At 28.0% G+C, this 22,026-nt stretch overlaps 2 long non-coding RNA genes and 3 other non-coding genes across 5 annotated transcripts; all 5 read right to left on the minus strand.

Moving 5' to 3' along the window:
• Positions 1–1,554: 1,554 nt before the first annotated feature.
• On the minus strand, positions 1,555–2,891 carry LOC127148235 (uncharacterized). Its single transcript, XR_007819086.1, has 2 exons — positions 2,742–2,891; positions 1,555–1,902 (listed from the first exon to the last, which is right to left on the minus strand). It is a non-coding gene; the product is annotated as an uncharacterized LOC127148235 (long non-coding RNA).
• MIR396C (microRNA MIR396c) lies at positions 2,794–2,919 on the minus strand. The gene has a single exon (NR_120763.1). It is a non-coding gene; the product is annotated as a microRNA MIR396c (primary transcript).
• Positions 2,920–8,080: 5,161 nt separating this feature from the next.
• On the minus strand, positions 8,081–9,694 carry LOC127148237 (uncharacterized). Its single transcript, XR_007819088.1, has 2 exons — positions 9,443–9,694; positions 8,081–8,477 (listed from the first exon to the last, which is right to left on the minus strand). It is a non-coding gene; the product is annotated as an uncharacterized LOC127148237 (long non-coding RNA).
• Positions 9,476–9,598, minus strand: MIR396A (microRNA MIR396a). The gene has a single exon (NR_120724.1). It is a non-coding gene; the product is annotated as a microRNA MIR396a (primary transcript).
• A 1,546-nt stretch (positions 9,695–11,240) lies between the features above and the next one.
• TRNAK-UUU (transfer RNA lysine (anticodon UUU)) lies at positions 11,241–11,312 on the minus strand. The gene has a single exon. It is a non-coding gene; the product is annotated as a tRNA-Lys (tRNA).
• Between the last annotated feature and the right edge of the window lie 10,714 nt (positions 11,313–22,026).

The following is a 22,026-nucleotide window of genomic DNA, read 5'->3' on the forward strand; positions in this document are numbered from 1 at the left end:
AACAATCATGATGAAACATTCACTTACATCTACCATAATTTGATTATTGTTTGTTTTTGTTTTTCTTTTCCCGCTACTCTATACAATATAATAATATATTAACAGTTTGTAACCCAATGATGCAAACATAAAGATTTTAAATCCATGATCTATGATTCGTTGTTTACACTCTATATATTGTTCATATTCAAAACCTCTCTCTTTATAGTTATTTAAAAAACGTTAATTTATGAATTTAATTGAAATTTAATTACATTTATTTATTTATTAGGCAAATATCAATTTATATCCCTTAACTATGAGATTATATCCTTTTTACATTAGATGCATCAATTTAAATCCTTTTATTATGTTTTGTTTGAATATACTATGAAAGTTGGAAGTTTAAATTGATATATTTTGTACAACTTTAGTGTTTAGTGTGTAAATTGATATTTTTTCTTTATATATTTTATAGATCTTTTTGTTGTATTTAAACATGGTTATGTTCAGTAAAAAAGGGATTGTTTTTTCTCTTTGTCTAATTTTGTGAGATCAAAGTCAAAAGGAGGGTTTGGATTATTTGTTTGTCTTTTGGGTTTTGATGGAAAAAAGGGTGAAGATTTCTTGTGCTTTGTGAGGTTAGAAATTCGAAAATTGAGATTAGCGAAAGTAATTAATTAAAATAATGGTATAATTAGGGCACAACTTCCTCGATGTTAATGCACACAATTCCCTGTCTGCTTTTGTCATTTTGTACTAATAAACCTTTTATTCTTCCTTACTCAATTTTGAACTATTAAAAAAAAAAAAAACATATTTCAGTCCACAGTTTTATTGTTTATATATTTATTATCTTATTTAATAGGTCAAATATAATTTGAATATCATCATATATGGGAATGTGTGTGTGTGTTTTCTCATTGTTATCTATCTCATACATTCTCTACTTTAGTTCAGAAACCTTTATTAGGTTACCCAAAAGATATTTCATTTGTACCTTACTCAAGTAAAAGGATAAAAAAAAAAAAAAATAAAGAAAACCACCCAATATGACTTGTAATAAAGCCATTTTGTCATTTTGTCTTATACACTCCAAAAGGTAGTATTGAGAAGTTTCAAAATTGTTGTATACTCATAATACCAGATTACATATTTCAACATATACCGAAATTTTGGCAATTAAATCAATTTAGATTTTATGGTAGCTAATTTATAACTAATTTCACTTAATTGCATTTGAAAGGAAACTCATAAAATGATTATATAATATTCTTCCAAAATCCGACCATAATTATTGTCAGAAAAACAATATACCACAAAATTCATTTCAAGTAATTAAAGAAAAATAGGAGAAATATATTTGTGGATGAAAAACAATACATAGATAGTACAACATTTGAATTCATTATCTCCCTCAACATTCAATCTTCTCAACCGATTTATTTTTGATAATATTTAGGGTTTAAATGGATACAATTTCAATTTAGAATTTATGGATAAAATTGATTTTATTTTTAAATAAAAATGAAGAATATTTAAGAGAGGGGAGGCAGTACATATAGTTTGTAGGAGTACAGAAATACCAAATTCCAATAGAATTTCGAAAATAAATGCAAAGTTTGGGATATATAGTAACAAATGTAAATAAATTAATTAAAGGAAAGAAAAAAGAATATGACTGTCTAGATTTGGACCCCTCCCCAGCCGCTTGCTTACTGCTTTGTTTAAACGTCTCCAGTTATCAATATCCATATCCAACCTTTCACCAACACTTTTCACCATAGAATTCTGGAACCCAATCGAACCCAACTGAATGGAACTCATCCTTAAAAAATGGGTATGAATATAATTCTCTGTTGGAAGAAAGGTAGTGTAGAGAGACAGACAAAAAGTAGAGCCTATACATAAACCTGACCTAACCTAAAACAATGCATTTAAATAGAAGAAAGTTAGCATACACTAAGTTAATTAAATTCGATGAGTATGAAACTAATTAAACCCATTTTTTTTATTGATTTAATTTGAATAATGATGAGTGTAAAAATGGTGAAAGGTGGGTAAAAAAAACAATAGAGAGAGGTGTATAGAAGGGAAGAAAGACAGAGAATGGTTAAAAAAAGGGAAGAGAGTCAGATGGTGACAAAATTAGACCTTTTTCACAGAAATGTAGGAGCATATAAGGGACCAAAACTAAAGTAAATTATTTAATATGTATGTATATATGTGTGTATATATATATATATAATTTAAAGAAAAAAAGTGGGAGTGGCAGAACTGGGAGAGGGCAGAAGCAGTCTACTCTACATGAAGATGAGTTTTATTATGATTGATGATATTAAACAAAAGTTGGGGAATCTTCTGTGCAGAGTAAATTCCCTTTTCACCCTTTTTTTCTCAAAAAAAAAAAAAAAATAATAATAATAATTGAAGGAATGAATCTCAATCTAAAAATTCTCAAACTCAACACAAATTCACTCACTCACCTTTAATTTTCCCTTTACAGAAATTTAAAAAAAAAAAATCCCCATTTTTAATATAAATTAATTAATTAGATATATTAAAATCCATTATCTAACCCCATGCATGCTTCAAACGTGTTGCAATACCTAATTAGCAAAAGTTACAACAATAAGCAAATAATAACTAAATTGGGGTTGAAATTGTTGAATTATTCCTCAACTTCCTTCCTTTTGTAGTGAAGAAATAAACAGAAAATGATCAAAGAAGGAACTGTAAACATATATATGTAAGATATATACCTGGAGGAAGGAAATTAGGTAAATTAATGGTGAAGAAAGAAGAGCCTGAAAGTGACATGATTTCCCACAGCTATCTTGAGCTTATTCGAAGTATGTTACAAAAATTACAATTTGAGATTATTGTAATTTGTTGGTGAGAATGGGAAGAAGTTCAAGAAAGCTGTGGAAAAACATGGCCAGGTTCCCTTTTGCAACAAATTTTACAAACAGCAGCAGCTCCAATTCTCCAGATCTTAAAACCTAACATAAATTTTGGGGTACTCAGAAACGAAACGAAATGACTATGCTGCTCCCACTGCCTGCTGCCTCTCCTGCTTATTCCTAGCTTTCTAAAGGACCACTCTACCATATATAACCCTCTCCCCCCATCAACCTTTTCTTCTTCTTTCCCTTGTGAGTGGTTGGAGGATAACATAGAGAAAGATATTATATTATTGTCACATGATGTGCGGTTATATTATATTGTTAGGATGTGGAAATTTGTGGGCCCTTAAAAGTGGCTATTGTTGGGCCTGGGGCCTTACTTCTTTCTCTCTCTAAGTGGGCCATTGTCCACTAATAATTTCACCCATTTTTATTTGGGACAACAAGAAAAATAGCAAAATCTAAGTTTTATTTGGATAAATAACAAATTTGTTTTTAAATTGTCAAAATAGCAAAACAGTTAATTTTCACATATTAAATGAGATAAATATGCCTTAAATGCCCCTATCTACTTTACAATATAGACTCCTAAATACAATAGTAAGAAAAACCACAAATACCTGTAATTAATATATACTATGCACTCCCTTCAATTTCCTAATTTTCCCTCCCAAAAAAATAAACCATCTTCTGTAAAGGCTTTCCGACGCATTTCCACCGTCGCTTTTCCACCGTAACTTTCTCTTCCATTTTTCCACCGTCGCTTTCTCTTCCGTCGCTTTTCTACCATCGGTTTCTCTTCCGTCGCTTTTCCACCGTTTGCACGCCCTTCCTTTTTAATTGATTTGCACCACCCAAAGTATGGGTGAGTTGTTTCGTTTCACGCTTCTGTTCCTTCTTCAACCTTTGGATTTTTCCTCTGTTTTCTGTATGTATCGGTAAAAAATACCGAGTTCTCAAAATTTTCTTCAAATTTTCTCCGGTTCTAACATTCTTCAAATTTTCAAATGGCTTTCCACCCGCACCGTCGCTTTCCACCTTCTTCTTTTAGTACAAATTTTCGTTTCCCTTAATTCCGGTTGGTTGGCAAAATTAAAGATGGATCACATTTTATTTGACATGATTTTAGGGCGGGTTGGGATTTGATTCTAAACTTAAGTATTTCCATTATATTTGCCATAATTAAATCACATTTTATTTGTTATGATTTTAGGGAGGGTTGAGATTTGATTCTAAACTTAATAGCTAAAATTTGAATATATAATTATTGAAGGTAAAAATCAGAATAATTAGAGGATATTGAAACCAATTGAATATATTTAGGGATCTTTGAAAGAATATAATAATTTTTTGATTTAGCTAATAATTATCATAAATGGGTGTGTTCACAAATACACTGTAATCAAATATGTGATATTTTTATGATTTTTGGATCTCCTTAAATATACCGTGTCTCATCTGTTGAGGGGTAATTTCGGACCAAAAAAGTGGAAAACTATTTCAGGCAGTTAGTTTTACCATAAATAAAAAAAATAACAGTTTCCTATTTTTCTAATTTTCATTCTTATATTTGTCATTTACACGAATTCCCCTAAAAATAATATTGTAGATGAAAATTTTAGTTTTATTTTTATAAAAAATATAAAGGAAGGATGAATATTAAATTAAATTATTGTTTCATATATTATACGGGTAACATTTGTAGGGATCACGTTTTAATTTGATGTAATGGTCGGATATTACGAAAATATGGTAGACAAGGACAAAGAAATAAAATGTATATAGCATAATCTTATGAATATAATGTTGGGAAGACAATATTAGTTATTTTTCTAAAGTAGTTTAGAATATAAAGATGTTAAAATTTCAAAAAGAATATGTTTTGCTCCGTTCTTCGTTGAAATTTATGTTTTAATGGCCATGAACGTTCCGTTGAATTTTGTAGTTTCCTAATATATTCAAATTTGAGATTGTCTTTAGGTGAATCTTGTGTTTTGGTTTCCATTAATTCCAGTTTGTTGGCAACATTAAAGATAGATCACAATTTATTTGGCATGATTTTAGGGATAGTTGGGATTTGAATCTAAACTTAAGTATTCCCATTATATTTGCCATAAACTTAGGGAATGGTTGGAATTTAAATTTGAATTTTAGAAATTTGAATTTTGAATGTTTTAAATGCTTTTCCGTTACTTTTTTTAATATTTTTGTATATGGTTAATTATTGCATCATGTTTATCATTATTTTAGGAAGGAAGAATTCATTGCATTAAAATTTTAGAACCTATTCATTGCGTTAATTGAAGGAAAAAATCGGTAGCTAAAATTTGAATATATAATTATTGGAGGAAAAAATGGGAATAATTAGAGGATGTTGAGGTCAATTAAATATGGTTAGGGATTTTTGAAATAATATAATAATTATTTGATTTGGTTAATAATTATCATAAGTGGGTGTGTTTACAGATACACTATAATCGGCTATGTGATAATGTTTTGTTTGATTTTCCGGGTTCCTTAAATATACTATATTTGATTATGGACAGTTTTCATCCATTGAGGGGCATTTTCGGTCGAAAAAAGTTGAAAATTATTCAAGGCAGTTAGTTTTGTCATTAAAAAAAAATAAAATAACAGTTTGCTATTTTGACAATTTCCATTCTTATATTTGTCATTTTCACGCATTCCTCTTTTTATTTCATATTTTTGAGAGGGCGGAAAAGGAAACAAAATAATAATAATAATAATAATAATAATAATAATAATAATAATAATAATAATAATAATAATAATAATAATAATAATAATAATAATAATGAAATTTCGATTTTGAGAGTCCTGACGCTACACGTCCACGTCATCGCCACCATTTGGGTAAATGAATAATAATAATAATAATAATAATTATTATTATTATTATTATTATTTATTTAATTAATAATATGGTTTAGGGTTTCCTGAATTCACGCTATACAACCCCCTTCCTTTTTTTCTTTCATTTTCTCAATCTTCTCCTATTGCATTCACTTTAATTTGTCTCTCTTTTGTTCATTTAGTGAATTTATTTAATCAACTAATTTTGGTTTAATTAATATTCTTATACATAATAAGCTCATTTATAAAGCTATTACATATATATAAAAAAGATTAAGTGAATTGGTCAATCACTAATAGTTAGGTTTAAGTTTTGTGGAAGAATATACTTTTTTTGTTGTTGGATAAAGTCTACCAAATTCTCATATCTCATATATGGTCGGTGGGTTCATGAGTGTGTGTTACCTTTTTTTAACTTGACTTAGGATGGAGTAAAGTATATGTCTTTTAGTGAAAATGGTAAACAAAAAAAATGTCTTGACTATTTACATTCTTATGGTAAGTTAAAACTAAAATTCTTTATTTTAAAATGGTGTGGTGATAGGTGTTAGCTTTGTCATTTTATTTATAATTAAAAAGAAAAAAAGACTTTTATTCCTCCTTACTCAAAATTGAATTTAAAAGAAAAAAAAAAAAAAACCATAAACATGTTTTAGTCCACAGTTTTGTTTATATATTTATAATATGATTTAATGGGTCAAATATAACTTCAAATGAGAATTTACTCAATAACATTATGTTGCATAGATGTTATTTACTTTTGTATGAAAATGTGGTTTGCATAGAGGTTATTTATTTTAATGCTTATTTATCTCACACTCGCACTTTTTCTACTTGATCACTTCAAAAACTTCTATTAGGTTATCCAAAGATAATTTCATTCATCCCCAAAGCCACATGAAGAGCCAATGAGGCACATGCTCCTCCCTCGACTTCTCGCTTTTTATTTTTACTTTTTGCATTTTTAATGTAAAACTTTAAGTAATATTTCAGAAAAATAAATAAATAAATAAATAAATAAATAAAACATTTGAGTTTTGAGGATGTGTTGTATCAATTTAGATTCTAATCTAATAATTTTATTAGTTAAAACTATAATTTTTTTTTAGATCATATCAATTTAAACATCAAATTTTAATAGTTCTATCAATTTATACATCGTTGACAGGATGATGTGTTTAAATTGACATTTTCCCTTTTTTATCTAATCATATATATATTAACGTAAATTTTAACTCAAGTCTCAACAACACTCTATTGAAAAAGCATTGTTTTACGTCATTTTTATATTTGTAGTAATTAGCATATATGTTATTTTGACTAATTTTAGAGTTAAAACTGCATATAATTTGTTCGTTTTTGGTTGGGATATATATCATACCATTCACAAAGTAAGTAAGTTTCAAATTTTTATCGATCTGCTATCAAGAGCTTGGTTTAACCGGCATCGTAATAGAATCAAAAGTCTCGGATTCAATTTCTCTCCCCTTTTTGTTGTTTTTATAATTATTTTCATACTTTTAAATATATAATAAATAATAATACTTCTCTATATTAATAATACTTAGAGTACTTATCTCTATATCAATATGGAAAAAATATTTTTTTTCTAAAAAGATATCAATAGAAACTACAAAGTCATATCATCCTAAGAAGAAAACATCTCTTTAATTTTAATACATCTTATATAGAAATTAAAATTAGAGAACTAACTACAAATTATGATGTAAGAACTAATTTTTTTCTTAATATAGTGATAATATTCAATATCAAATTTGCAAAACATTACATCAAAGTACTTATCTACCTCGTAATCATATTTTTCCATTCAAAAAATTTGAATCGATTTTAAAACATGAATCTTATGGTTCTTTCTTTTTTACATTCTCTTCTATTACATCTTGTCCCCTCCCATACGAAATTTATTTATGGCTTCTCCACTCGGTTCATTTGTACCTTACTCAAATAAAAGGAAGAAAAAAAAACGACCCAATGTGATTTATAACAAAACCACACTATCATTTTGTCTTAGAGTCAAAAGTACCATTGAGGAAGATTCAAAATTAGTGAATATGATTGATCACCAAATAACATAATTCGACCCATGATATTTACATACAAGTACATCAAAAAAATTTACTGTATCAAAATCAAGTACTCATATATCATTGGATTGAGAGGGGGAAGGGCGAGTGGTTGTTTGGAGCAAAGGCAAAGACAAAATGAAGGAGAGAGATAAGTGAAAAAGATGAAAAGAGAGAGAGAGAGAGAGAGAGAGAGAGAGAGAGAGAGAGAGAGAGAGAGAGAGAGAGAGAGAGAGAGAAAGAAAAGTCAATTTATACCTCAAAAAATTTGGTGTTGATTAAAATAAACAACTAAGATATAAATCAATTAAACTTTAAACTTTAAATAAAATTATAACTAATTTCACTTAATTATTCTATTTAAATTAAACTCGAAGTCACTGATAAAAAAAAATAAAAACCATTATTTTTACTTCTTCCAAATTCAAATAAAATTTCCAAATAAATGTATAAAGTTGGGGACATATATGGTAACAAATGTAAGTAAATAATTAAATAAATTAGCTAAAGAAAAAGAAAAATATGATTCTCTCCAATTTAGACCCCTTTATTGCTGCAGAGGGAGCTTTGCTTTAATATAATGCAACCAATTATCATATTCTCATATCACCTTTTCTCTTCCCACTTTCTGAACCTATTGTTTAGGTTTGAGATTCAAACCAAACCAAACGAAACAATTTGTTGCAAAAATGACATGAATATAATTCTCTATTTGGAAGAAATAGACAAAGAAAGTAAAGTAGAGGCTACCTAACCTAACCTAATACAATAAATTTATATGGAAGGAAATTAGCATGCACTAAATGAATTAAAATTAGATGGGTATGAAATTAAATAAAGCCAATTTTTGGCTGATTTAATTTGAATAATGATGAGTAAAAAATGGTGAAAGGGTTAAAAAAAAAAATAGAGAGAGAGAGAGAGAGAGAGAGAGAGAGAGAGAGGTATAGAAGGGAAGAAAGACAGAGTGGCTAAAAGAAGGGAAAGGAAGTCAGATGGTGACAAAATTAGACCTTTAACACAGAAATGTAGGAGCATATAAGGAACCAAAATTAAATTAAACCATTTCTACAAATATTATATATATATATATATATATATATATAAAAGAAAAAGTTGAGAATGGCAGAAGTGAGAGAGGGGAGGAGAAGCAGTGTGTAGTGTTCGTGAAGATGATGAGTATTATTATGATTGATGATATTAATAAACAAAAGTTGGGCGGGAAATCTTCTCTTCAGACTTAATTCCCCTTTTTACCTTTTCTTTCTCAAAAGAAAAAATGAATGAATGAATGAACGAATCTCAGTTTAAAAATTCTCAAACTCAACAAAAATTCACTCACTTGCCTTCCGATCCTCTAATTTCCCCTTTACAAGATTTAAAAAGTTTACCTAATTAATTAGATATATAAAAATCCATCTAAACCCACGAGCATGCTTACAAATAATGTTACAAAGTAACAAACAATAAATAAATTGGAGTTGAAATTGAATAATTATTCCTCAATTTCCAGCTTCCTTTAAAATTGAAGAAAATGAAGAAGAAATTGTGAATAAATAAATAAATAAAAGGAGGAAAAATTAAAATTGCAATGTATACCTGGAAGGGAAGGAATTGAGAAGAGCCTGGAAGTGTCATGATTTCCCACAGCTTTCTTGAGCTTCAAAGCTTTGTTTAGAATTGAGATATTATGTAGTTAGTTGGTGAATGAACAAAGAAATTTTAAGTTCAAGAAAGCTGTGGAAAAACATGGCCAGGTTCTTTCTTTACAAACAAAGTTTTTGGGTATATGAGAAATGATAATTGAAATGGACCACTCTACCATACCATATATAATAACCCAAACCTTTTTAACTTTCCCTTGTGATTGGCTACTGGGTATATAGTAGTGGCCTACAATTTTATATATATATATATATATATATATATATATATATATATATATATATATATATATATATATATATATATATATTAAGGTAAAAATGAAGAGATTATTATGGATGGTAATTTTGGGAATTAACCATATAAGCTTGGCTGGCCTTCACATGCAGCCATGTGATAAAAGATCCCTTTTCATTTTAATGGGATTTTAAGGTATGGGTTGTTTTTGTTTTTGTTTGATGTTCTCTGCTAGCTCCCACCCCCCATTTCTTTTTTTCCATTTTCTCATTAAATTAAATCGCAATTTTCATCCTAAATTGAAATTTTAAGTCTCTATATTTATAATTAATTATGATAATTTATGGAATGGATTGTCAAATTCTAAACAAATAGTTGGGTTTTAATTTTAACACTCACTCATGTTTGTTTGGTAGATTATGTGTGATAGAGAAATTTGATTGGGAGGGAAGAGAAGAGTATGGGGGATATATATTGGAGGATAACATAAAAGAGATAGAGAAAGATATTATATTGATTTGGTCACATGATGTGCGGTTATATTACATGTTACTATGGGGAAATTTGTGGGCCCAAATTTTTGGCTATTGTTGGGCCTGGACCCTCACTTCTTTCTCTCTCCAAGTGGGCCATAGCCCACTAATAATTTTGTTTTTCGAGAGGGAGAGGGCGGAAAAAGAAAAACAAAAAATTCGATTTTCAGAGTGCTGACTGACACGTCCACGTCATCACAAACAGTTGGGCAATGAGTTTTTAAGAGAGGGAGAGAGAGTGTGATGATAGGGGTTTGTTTAAATTTTGCAACGTCCCATCCATGTTTGTACCCTCTCCTTCACTTTATATTTTAAGATCCCAATACTCTTATTTCTTATTTCTTCTTCTTTCTTTCCTTTTTTTTTTTTTTTTCTCTTTGGTGGGAGGATTCCGTACCCAAAAGAATTGCATTCTAATTTGATGACACATTTTGTTTATCCCAGTGAAAACGTAGAAAATAAATCAGAAATATATACCTTATTTGATTATATTTTAGGTTGTTTATTTGTGTTTTTCACTCGTACTTATATTTGAGACTCATTCTCGAATTTGTAATTAAGAACAAATATCGATTGTAGTTGTATCATTATTGTTATTGTTCTAAGAAAAATTTATCAATTTTTACTTTTCTATAACTATTGTAATTCTTATCGCTTGATCTTCAAACGTAGATTTAGAGGTAAAATTAGTTGTAATGTCAATAGTAAATATCTAAAAAGGAAATTTGTTTTCAAGTTTTATTTTAACCTCTTGCTTGCTACTTCTCAAATTCTTTCATGTGATTTTACTTTAAAAAGAACCTTTGCATTTTTAGTTATATAGAAGCAACAAAACCTTAGTTTTAAAGGAAAAACCTTCTTGCATGTCCGACAAAATAAGTTTGAAAAATTAAATCACCACGAACACATACTATTACTATTAAATTTAAATACAAATATTTTGAATATAGAAAATGTAAAAACGCCATCTGTGGGGATCGAACCCACGACCACGTGGTTAAAAGCCACGCGCTCTACCACTGAGCTAAGATGGCTAGGTTGAACTAATCTTTGAATTTTAATTATGGGTGTCTAAAGTTTGTCCACATTTGGGCTACACAAAATCGTATATGTAAATACCCAGGTGGTATCTCATCAATTAACATAATACATACTTATACTATTGTTCAAGTTTCGATCCTACATATTAATATATTTCTAAACTAATTATAGAGTTTATGAGTTTGTAACTTTGTTTTACGATCTTTTCATTTTACAAAAATGCTAATCTTTTATTTTTCTAAGTTCATGCTTATATATCCTAAAAAATATATCAACTAAATTATATCTCATCTTCCTACATTTTTTTTTAAAAAAGTTTTGACCCAAGTTTTCAATTTCATCAAATTAAACCTTAGATTTTAAGTAAATGTTATTATAAATAAGTAATATAATATGTAGATGCTTATGTCATGAGTGTTATTATTGTAGATAATTAGTGTCTAAATAAGGTCATGTCTTTCATCCATGTGTCAAGTAACTATAAATCCATAGTGGTTCAATAATGTCGCATTCTACTTATAAATAATGATATTTGGTGGATTTGTAAGAGACACGAGGATTTTTCAAAAAAAAAAAAAAAAAGAGATAATGGATTTCTTTGAGAATTTATGAATATTTAATTTCTTTTATTTATTTTATTTTAATATCATATTTTTTCGATTTTCGTGTTCCTGTTGCACTTCGTTTTCAGGACAAATGTTACCATTTTGACTTCAAAAATAAAAAGTGCAATTTTTCTGTTGATAAGATTTTCATTTAAAAGATTTTTTTTCTTTAAAAAAAGTATTCATATAATATTAGGGTCGTTTTGATAAAAGAATTATTTGATATAGTAGTCTCTTCTCACACGTCATGAATCTTAAAAATAGAGTAATGATGTGAAGCTTGACAAAGAAAATTTGATTGTATGAAAAATTTTAGGAAAATCGTTAAATTTAACGTGATCGAATTTTCATTTTATAAAACTAGCACCATTTTTTAAAAAACATTCAAACAATTTTTTTCCATCTATCTCGGATAAGATTGATCAATGAGATTTCGTTAAAAAATCTAAAATTTATATTTGGTTAAATTAATCACTTACACAATCAATTATATTTAATTTATTTTTCTTCTCTTTTAAATGTAATTTGGTTGTTTCATAATTCTTTATAAATTGGGTGACCATTGGCTATTTGAGGGATCTTTTTTGTACATTATACCACACAGATAAAAAAACTTCATAGTCATAGAAAAGGAGAGATTTTCAGGAAAACCATATAGATAAAAGAAAAAAAGTGAGCTTTCTAGTTTCTACGGTCGACAGCTCATAGAGAGAGCTAGAGTGAGATTCATAGGTGACTAGTCAAAATCAAAAAATTCATAATCAAAATAAGTTTGGAGGTTACATTTTGGTAGGTCATTTGTTTCAATAATCTGCACCTCAGACAACGAACCACTCTGGATTTTGGATTCCAACCTTCAATCTTATTCTTTATTAAAAACTATTCATTTTATTTCGGTGTCAAGGATTGGTGATGTCTCATTTTTTATTGTTATTTAATATAGTCAAACCAAATTTGAAAAAAATTGAAAATATAATATAGAATTTGCTACAACATTATTTGATATAAGATTTAGGAATATTTGAAAAAAAATACTAAAATTTTGTTGTAATCCTATCTAGATATACTAAGAATGTCCAAAACAGTCGCTAAGTTGAAAAAAGAACCAAATCTCACTTGGAATGGACCGAGAGTACATCTATTAACCATTTTTAAAAGATGGTGCTAGTTTGGTAAGACAAAAACAACCGTATTATTTTTGTCAATTCTCTAAAATTTAAGGTGAGAATAAACAATTAATTAGGTGTATTTGTATTGAGAAATTGTTAGAAATGGCATCATTAAGCTTTGGTCTTGTAAAACCAACACCTATCTTGAAAATCTCTTCTCAGTTCATTTTGGATAAGATTGACTATCAAATGTTAAATTTTCTCATTTCAGTTCGTTTCGGATGAGATTTCACTAAAATATTAAATTAAAAAATTTTCAGCTTATGTTTTAAATTTTTTCAGTGCTAGGTATATATTAAATTGAGATTTTAATTATTTTCAATTCTTTTTCAAATCTTAAGTAACTTTTTATATATATTTGAGTTAAATTTGAAAACCCAGTTTTAGGCCAATTTTTTCAATTTTGATTATCTTAACTAATTTTTCTCCGATTATCTATAATTTTTCTCAATCTTATATCAAACTTTAACTAATTTTCTCCGTTCTTAAAGCAATTTTTTTAATACAATTTCTCAAAACTTTATATCCTGATTTATGTGTTCCACAACTATATAAAATTTCAAATAAATTTATAACAACATTTTAATATAAATTTGGGCAAAATTACCATAGAAGAAAGTTGAGTGGTAGTAAAAGATTTTGAAAGATTGTATAATTAATATTTAAAAAAGGCTATGTTGATCTCCGTTCATCAAGAAATTCCAAAATTTTTTCAATTTTTTAGGCTTTCTCAGTATAATGAATTTTGCCCGAAATGAACCAATTCATATATAATTTTTTTTTTCAAATATTGGTTATAAGCATTATTTACCAATTATTATTTTTTAAAAAATATTTGATACTGTAATTTAAATTTTTTTAAAATATATATATACAAAAAAAATAGTTTAGATTTGGGGTACGATTTGGGAAGATTTGAAAAATTATAAAATTTCGGTACTCCATGAAAACAAAAACAATCGATAAGTTGAACAATTTTAATAGTTTATTGAAATTTCGATGGTCGATCTCGTCCAAGATAGACCGAGAAAAGATTTTAACAATTTTCAAAAAGGGTACTAATTTTATAAGACAAAACCTTAATAACCTAATTTGTAACAATTTCTTATATAACTCAAATTTATAAGTAAGAACTTGAGAGTTGTATAACTTATTTAGTAAAATAAACTTTTATCAAATTAAATAGACACGAAATTTTAAATAGTTGGAAATGACTTTTGAACTTAAATTCATAGCAAAAGTTAAGACTTTTGTCTCACATTGGAGAATTTAAAGGGTATAAATACCAAACATGTAAGTTGTGAGACTAAAGTGGATTTTGGTGGTGATAGTCTTGTCACCATATGCATGCCATCATGGGCCCGACTCAAATAATTTCCATTGCACGAAAAGAATTAACTTCTTATTACTTACTTGTTTAATTTGTTGTAACGTTTTATGAAAAATTAGGACTGACAAGAAGAATGACATAATAGGAAGTTCACTTTGGAAAAATGATAAAAGGGAATCCGTGGAAAGGGCAAATATAAGAATGGAAATTAGAAAAATAGCAAACTGTTATTATTATTATTATTATTTTATGGCAAAACTAACTGCATGAAATAGTTTTCCACTTTTTTGGTCCGAAATTACCCCTCAACAAATGAGAACTATCCAGATTCAAACACAGTATATTTAAGAAGATCGGAAAATCACATAAAATATCACATATCCAATTCCAGTGTATTTGTGAACACACCCACTTATGATAATTATTAACTAAATCAAAAAATTATTATATTCTTTCAAAGATCCATAAACATATTCAATTGGTTTCAATATCCCCTAATTATTCTGATTTTTACCTTCAATAATTATACATTCAAACTTTAGCTATTAATGCAATGAATACGTCCTAAAATTTTAATGCAATGAATAATTCCTAAAATAATTATAAAGATGATGCAATAATTAACTATTAACAAAAACATTAAAAGAGTAACGAAAAATCATTTAAAAGATTCAAATTTAAAATCTCAAGTAAAATTCAAATTCCAACCATTCCCTAAAATTATGGTAAATATAATGGAAATACTTAAGTTTAGAATCAAATCCCAACCCTCCCTACATTCATGCCAAATAAAATGTGATCTATCTTTAATTTTTCCAACCAACCGGAATTAAGGGAAACAAAAATAGAAGATTCACCGGAAGACAATCAACCGTAATTAAGGGAAACGAAAATTTGTACTAAAAGAAGAAGGTGTAAAGTGACGGTGTGGGTGGAAAGCCATTAGAAAATTTGAAGAATGTTAGAACCGGAGAAAATTTGAAGAAAATTTTGAGAACTTGGTATTTTTTATTGATACATGCAGAAAACAGAGGAAAAATCCAAAGGTTGAAGAAGGAACAAAAGTGTGAAATGAAACAACTCATCGATACTTTGGGTGGTGCAAACCGATTAAAAAGGAAAGGACGCGCATACGATGGAAAAGCGACGGAAGAGAAACCAATTGTGGAAAAGCGACGGTGGAAAAACGTAAGAGAAAGCTACGGTGGAAAAGCAACGGTGGAAATGCGCCGGAAAGCCTTTACAGAAGATGGTCTATTTTTTTGGGAGGGAAAATTAGAAAATTGAAGGGAGTGTATGTATTAATTACTGGTTATTTGTGGTTTTTCTTATTATTGTAAGAGTCTATATTGTAAAGCAGGTAGGGGCATTTAAGACATAGTTATCCCATTTATTATGTGGAAATTAACTTTTTTGCTATTTTGACAATTTAAAAATAAATTTGTCATTTATCCAAAGTAAATCTTAGATTTTGCTATTCTTCTTGTCGCCCCAATGATAAATTTATTTTTAAATTTGATAAAATAGCAAAACAGAAAAATCAGAAAAAAATAATATGGAGCAATATCTTAAATGCTCCTAAATAAATGACAAACTTGAATCCTAAATACAATTACGAGCACAATTAAAACCTACGAAAATTCTAATGTCCCCCAAAACCAAAAAACTAACACATCAAATCTCCACCTAAGCTCTGCGACTGTTCCACATCTCCTTCAAATTGGGTAGACATTCAAAAATTTCAAATAATTTCACATTTTGAACCCCTAAATTTTTTTGAAAGGTTTTCACGATTTTGAACCCTATATCTTTCGTTTCCTATCTTCTCTTTCCCGTTGGTTGCACCGAAAAGCTAGGATTGTTGCAAAACGGGTTTAGTCGACTTTTAAATCTTCGTCAGCTTCAAAATCTTCCATTAGTTGCAGAAAGACTTCGTCCCCGATAAATTCAAAAGGATGTAAGGTAAAGATTGAAAGCCTTCGGCGAATACCATTACACAAAAAAGAAAACGTTTAATGAAAATAAACGTGAATATTAACGTTACCAAAAAACACAACGTCTTGAAAATAATTAAGTGGAAAATATTCTCATAAAATATTATTAAATTAGCACGATTTTGGGGGAATGATTAGAAATTTAAATTCAAATATTATTAAAAATATGCATTAGGTATTATTTAACAAATTTGTTATAAACATTTTGGAATATTAATAAACTGAAAAGGTTGAATTTATCTTTGCCATTATTTTAGGGATATGGTGTAAAGTTTGAAATCAAATTGACGATTTTAGGAGATGATATGAAACCTTAACTCAAATTGTTAATAAAAATATGTATTATGTATTATTTATGTATATTTTTTTATAAATAGTTTGAAATATAAAAAATCCAAAATTGTTCGATTTATCTTTGTCATTATTTTAGGAATATAATGTAAAATTTGAATTCAAATTAACAATTTTAGAGTATGATATAAAATCTAAATTCAAATTATTATTAAAAATATGTATTATGTATTATTTAATAAAGTTTTGATAAATATTATAAAATATAAAGAATTCGAACCTTTTGAATTTATGGTTGCCATTATTTTAGAGGTATTATTTAAAGTTTGAATTCAAATCCTTATTAAACATATCTATTATGAAATATAAAAACAAATAATGAGCATTGTTACATTGTATTCATAATCTGTGATATTTTCTCTCATTTTTTGACCTATTCAAATACAAATGGGTATAATCGAGTGTAAAAAAAGTAAAAAAAAAAAAAAAAAAAAAGTCTATTTTGTTATTTACTATTTTGCTATTTATATGTTATCCCTAGAAGTTAAAAGATTTTGATATTAATTAAATTTACCTTTATACGTCCCTGGGAAAACTTTACGTATTTCATTTTCCTCTTTTTTATTTTTGTCTCCTTCATCTCCTTCATCAGATATGGTATGTTAAACACATATCTCACCTTCATCTTCAGTCTAGTTTTAATTTTGTTTTGAGCATTTTCTATTGATTCGTTTCAAAACTTAGATTTCAATGAGTGAATGTTTGAATTTGGAAGCTAGATTAATGTTGAGGAGTAATCGACATTTCGAATAACACTACGATTGCATCGTAATTGGTTTGAGAACAATGATTTATTAATTTGTTAGAGATGGATTCCATGGCAACGTAAAGTAGTATTGAAATGAAGTTTTGTTTGGAGGTGTGGATGCGAAAAGATGTATACATAATTTTATATGATTAAGAATGATCAAAATGTGTGTACTGTAAAAGGAAGAATTGGTAGAAATGAGGAAAGGGACGAAAAAGAAAAGAAAAGAAAAGAAAAGAAAAGAAAAGAAAAGAAAAGAAAAGAAGTAAAATAAGGGGTCACGTCTTTGAAATCGTAAAGCCGGATAATCGGCTATTTGTATCCATCAACATGGGCCACTTTTTCCTCACTTCCACTTCATTGGGCCCACCTCTAACCACGGGCCTTCTAAAGCCCACTCACTCACCCACCAATTTTCTTTCTTTTATCGGTAGAAGAAGTGGTAGCGACTACAGTTTCAAATAATGTTGCTTATATTACTACAAATTAATATATATATATATATATATATATATATTTGAAAGGATACTATACTACAAATTAATATTAGAATTGTAATTTTATTGAGTTCATGTATTTTGAAGCTTTTTGTTCAGATTTAAATTTCGTTAGATTTTAAAACCTTATGATTTTACTTTTTGAACTTGCATCTTCTTTCAATTTACGCTTTTAAATTCTAATTTTTAATAAATTAACTTTCAGCCAAATCAATTTTATTCCTTAATTTAAGTATAATATCATAATTAATTATAATTTTTAAAATAAATTAATAGTAACCAGGGTTTTTATACAAATTGGAGGTCAGGATTTAAATTCAAAATGTTTTGTACTCGTGTATATACAAATGTCAATTAAGCCGAATTTTTGTTAACGAATGGAATCAAAATTCGCAGTTAAGTACTTTTAGGAAAAAAATATCTTTTTTTGCTCGAAAAAGAAAGAAAGAAATAATAAAAAGAAGAGTTTCAAAATTGAAAATAAGTAAAATAATGGCAGACAATCCAAAATGGAATGGTGTCGCCATGTCGGATATTTCCTGCTTTCTTTCTTCTTCAACTCTCTACTCTATTTCTTTATCTCTCTCTCTCTCTCTCTCTCTCTCTCTCTCTCTCTCTCTCTCTTTTTCTTTGAAAATGTTTTTCTTTAGGTTAATTCAAACTGCCCCTTTAAATTTATATATTATCGATGGATGAAATAATCAATTAAAATAAAATAAGTTGGCAATTGATATATGTTGTGGCACTTTGTTCTTCGACACAAAAACTCTTCCAGATCCGATAAACAGTAATTAAGAAAATAAGGCAGAAAATGAACAACAGCAGAACATATTGATAAAATAATTAAAAACTGCAAAACAGAAATTAGATTAGTAGCTGGCTGAGTCGCGGAACACGCTCTCTTTAAGATGTTTTGCGGCTCTACTATAAATTGTGCAAACAAATTGTCACCCCGTCGTCCCCAGGATAAAACAACCTCACCCTTCAGTTGATTTTGCACGGAAACTAACTGGTAATCAAATAAATCACTCAAAGTTGACAAACACAAAATTGCTCTGATTTACAGAAAAGGAATAGAAGAGGAAGACAGAAGAGAAGAATAAAGAATGAAGAATGAATTTGTTGTATTATGAGATGTACACCGAGGGATGTATATATAGTGTAGGGAGGATCGGCCAACGGTTAATGGTAAATGTTTCAAACGTTAAAAAATTAAAAGATATTTGTAAGAATAATAAAAAAATATATTCTCCTTACCACGCCTGACATAGGTATATTCTCATTTACCTATCTCCTCTCTTCTTTCAAAACTTGGATACCTTAAGAGTCCAAACCCATTGACCAACCAATAGATATATGAAGGAGCCTCCACATTCTAAATTTATCAATATGAGAATGCTTTGTAGAGTGAAATAATGTATATTTTTCTTTTTACAAATTTTTCATCCAATAATATATTACAACAATTAGTCGTAGTTCCTATGTATAAAAGACTTTGGGCTTTATGTGATTATTAAAAATCGAGTGATTTCCTACTTCATAATCAAATAGCTTCTTATTTAATGCTTTCTTATGGTATATCAGCTAAATTCTATAAGATTGTTTTGAACTTTTTGGGGTGTTTTTCATTGTTCTTCCGTTCTTAAATTTAGATCGCCTTTTTCTTCTTCTTCTAATCAATTTTTATTATGACAAAACTAGAGAATACAATACTTACAACTTCAAGTGCTTTAGTTTCAAGGCTCAAAGAGTCAGCTTTAGATTAGGCTATGGGCGAAGGCCTTTGTGCCTAAGCTGTGAAGCAGGGGTGTGAAACTTTTAAGACATGATAGAGGATTTGCAAGTGAAGCTAAAGGAGTTAGGGACCAAGCTAATTATTGCAAACACTAATTATAATCTTCACACATTATTTAACGTGTTTAGATTTTTGTTACGAGATCGAGACTATTATCTTCACAAGAAATGAAATTGGCAAATACAAAGATGTATAAAACAAACAATATTCTTTTAATCTACTGCCAAAGTTGTTCATGAGCTCAATACTCATCGAGTGTTGAAGTGTATTTATTTGACATCATACCACATCAAATAGAGGAATTTTCTAGTACTACAGGAGTATGAAAAAATTTCTATACTACCTTCATTTATTGTTGAGTGTTCACACAATAAATATTTAGTAAATCATTTAGTAATATGTCAAATAAATCTAGGAAGATAGTATGTACTACAGTAACAATAGACATTTTTTTCAATCAATACATAGTTGTATTCATGTATTTTGAGTTGAAAATTGAAAAAACATGTGTATATGAAAAGAAAAAGGGAAAAGAACAAAAATGGAGCTATGTTAAAATGTTTTGTCACCATAGTAATAGATAAAAAGGACCTCACAGAAGATATTATAACGGTCTATTCAATAACGTGAAAATGATTAATTAGAACTATAATTCATGAAAATGCATGAGTTTCTCCCAACGTCGGATCTCTTACATATTTATTTAACCCCTACACCTACCAACACCATTTTGCCCTACTAAATTTGTCATGTTCACCGTTTCAAAGTCACAATATATATTCTTTTGAGTTTTCTTCCGATGTGTATTGTAAACATTCACTTTACTTTACTCAAATTATCAACTATATACACATACACATAAGAATTTTACTATAAAATAAATAGGAATAGATCTTTACCATAAATATTTTATTTCGTTAAATAATTATTTCTTAAATGGAAAATACAGAAACTAACTAAGTAACTCTAAATTAACTTTTACAACCAAACATAAAAATTGAAAATTAATTTTAAATATATAAAAATTATTTTTAAAAGTTTGGTATTAAACATAAATTTGGCTGTTTAAAAATCATTTTTAAAAAGATTAATTGTAATTCTTTTTTTTTTTCTTAAATCGCTATTCCAATTATCACTCTTTAAACACACCCTCAATTAATGAAGACAAAGACATCCATAAACCAAGTCATCATTAACTTAGTGTTGATGGTTTATAATAATTATAGTGTATAACCTATTCTCGTATGATTGAGAATGTTTTAACTAGATTTTAAAATCCAAAATTCATTGGACTTGTAATCTAAACTATTCTTGTTCCGTAGCAAATTAAATTGAATTAAATTCAAAGTCTTAATTGTCACAGATCTAGCTAAAAAAGCTAGAAAATGGTTGAACTTTAAAAAGTATTTGTCGTAGGTTCTTAAAATTTTAATTTGTGTGTAGTAATTTCTTAAACTTATTTTTTAGTACAACAATTAGAGGTAGGAGAATTCGAACAACAAACTTTATAGTTACTAATACGCTATATTTCTTTTTAACTTTAAATATTTTTATTTTTCCAAAGGATCCTCTAATTTGTGTAATTCTTAATAATACTATCGAAACTGAAAGGTAATAAGAACCAAACAAATAAGAAAAAGAAAAAGAAAGAAAAAGGAAGGAACATATGTAGGATGTAAAGGCCCAATTACCCATCTTGAAGCCCAGGACGACAATATTTGTCTAAGGCGAAGGCCCAACACTCCGGGAAGCCCAAATTCCACTAACACTTAGACCATGGGTACAAGATTTAAACTTTTAGATAAGATAAGATTGGCCGTAGAGGTGGATTGAGTTATGCTCATCTCAATATACTTTCACTAATCCATTATCTCATAATTTAAGATCTTTATGAAATTTCATAGATAAATTAGACATTTTTTCTAAATCTTTCTATATTTATTTATTATCATATCTATGAAGTTTTTTAGATGAAATCTATTGTTATTGATGATTTTTTTTTAAGTTTAATCGTTAAATTAGTTATTTTAAGATGTCATTTTGGTGTAATAAAAAAGTCAATATATTAGTTTATATAATTTTTAAAAATGAATCATTTTGATCTTTGAGTTGTATAATTTCAAAATAAAAGTTATACATAATGGAAACCGCTTAATATAATTATAAGTTTTGTCTCTATTTTGTATGTTTTACAAAATTGAACTGGATTAACTTTGTA

The sequence above is a fragment of the Cucumis melo genome, chromosome 2 (assembly GCF_025177605.1).
Source record: "Cucumis melo cultivar AY chromosome 2, USDA_Cmelo_AY_1.0, whole genome shotgun sequence".
NCBI classification, from domain to species: Eukaryota; Viridiplantae; Streptophyta; class Magnoliopsida; order Cucurbitales; family Cucurbitaceae; genus Cucumis; species Cucumis melo.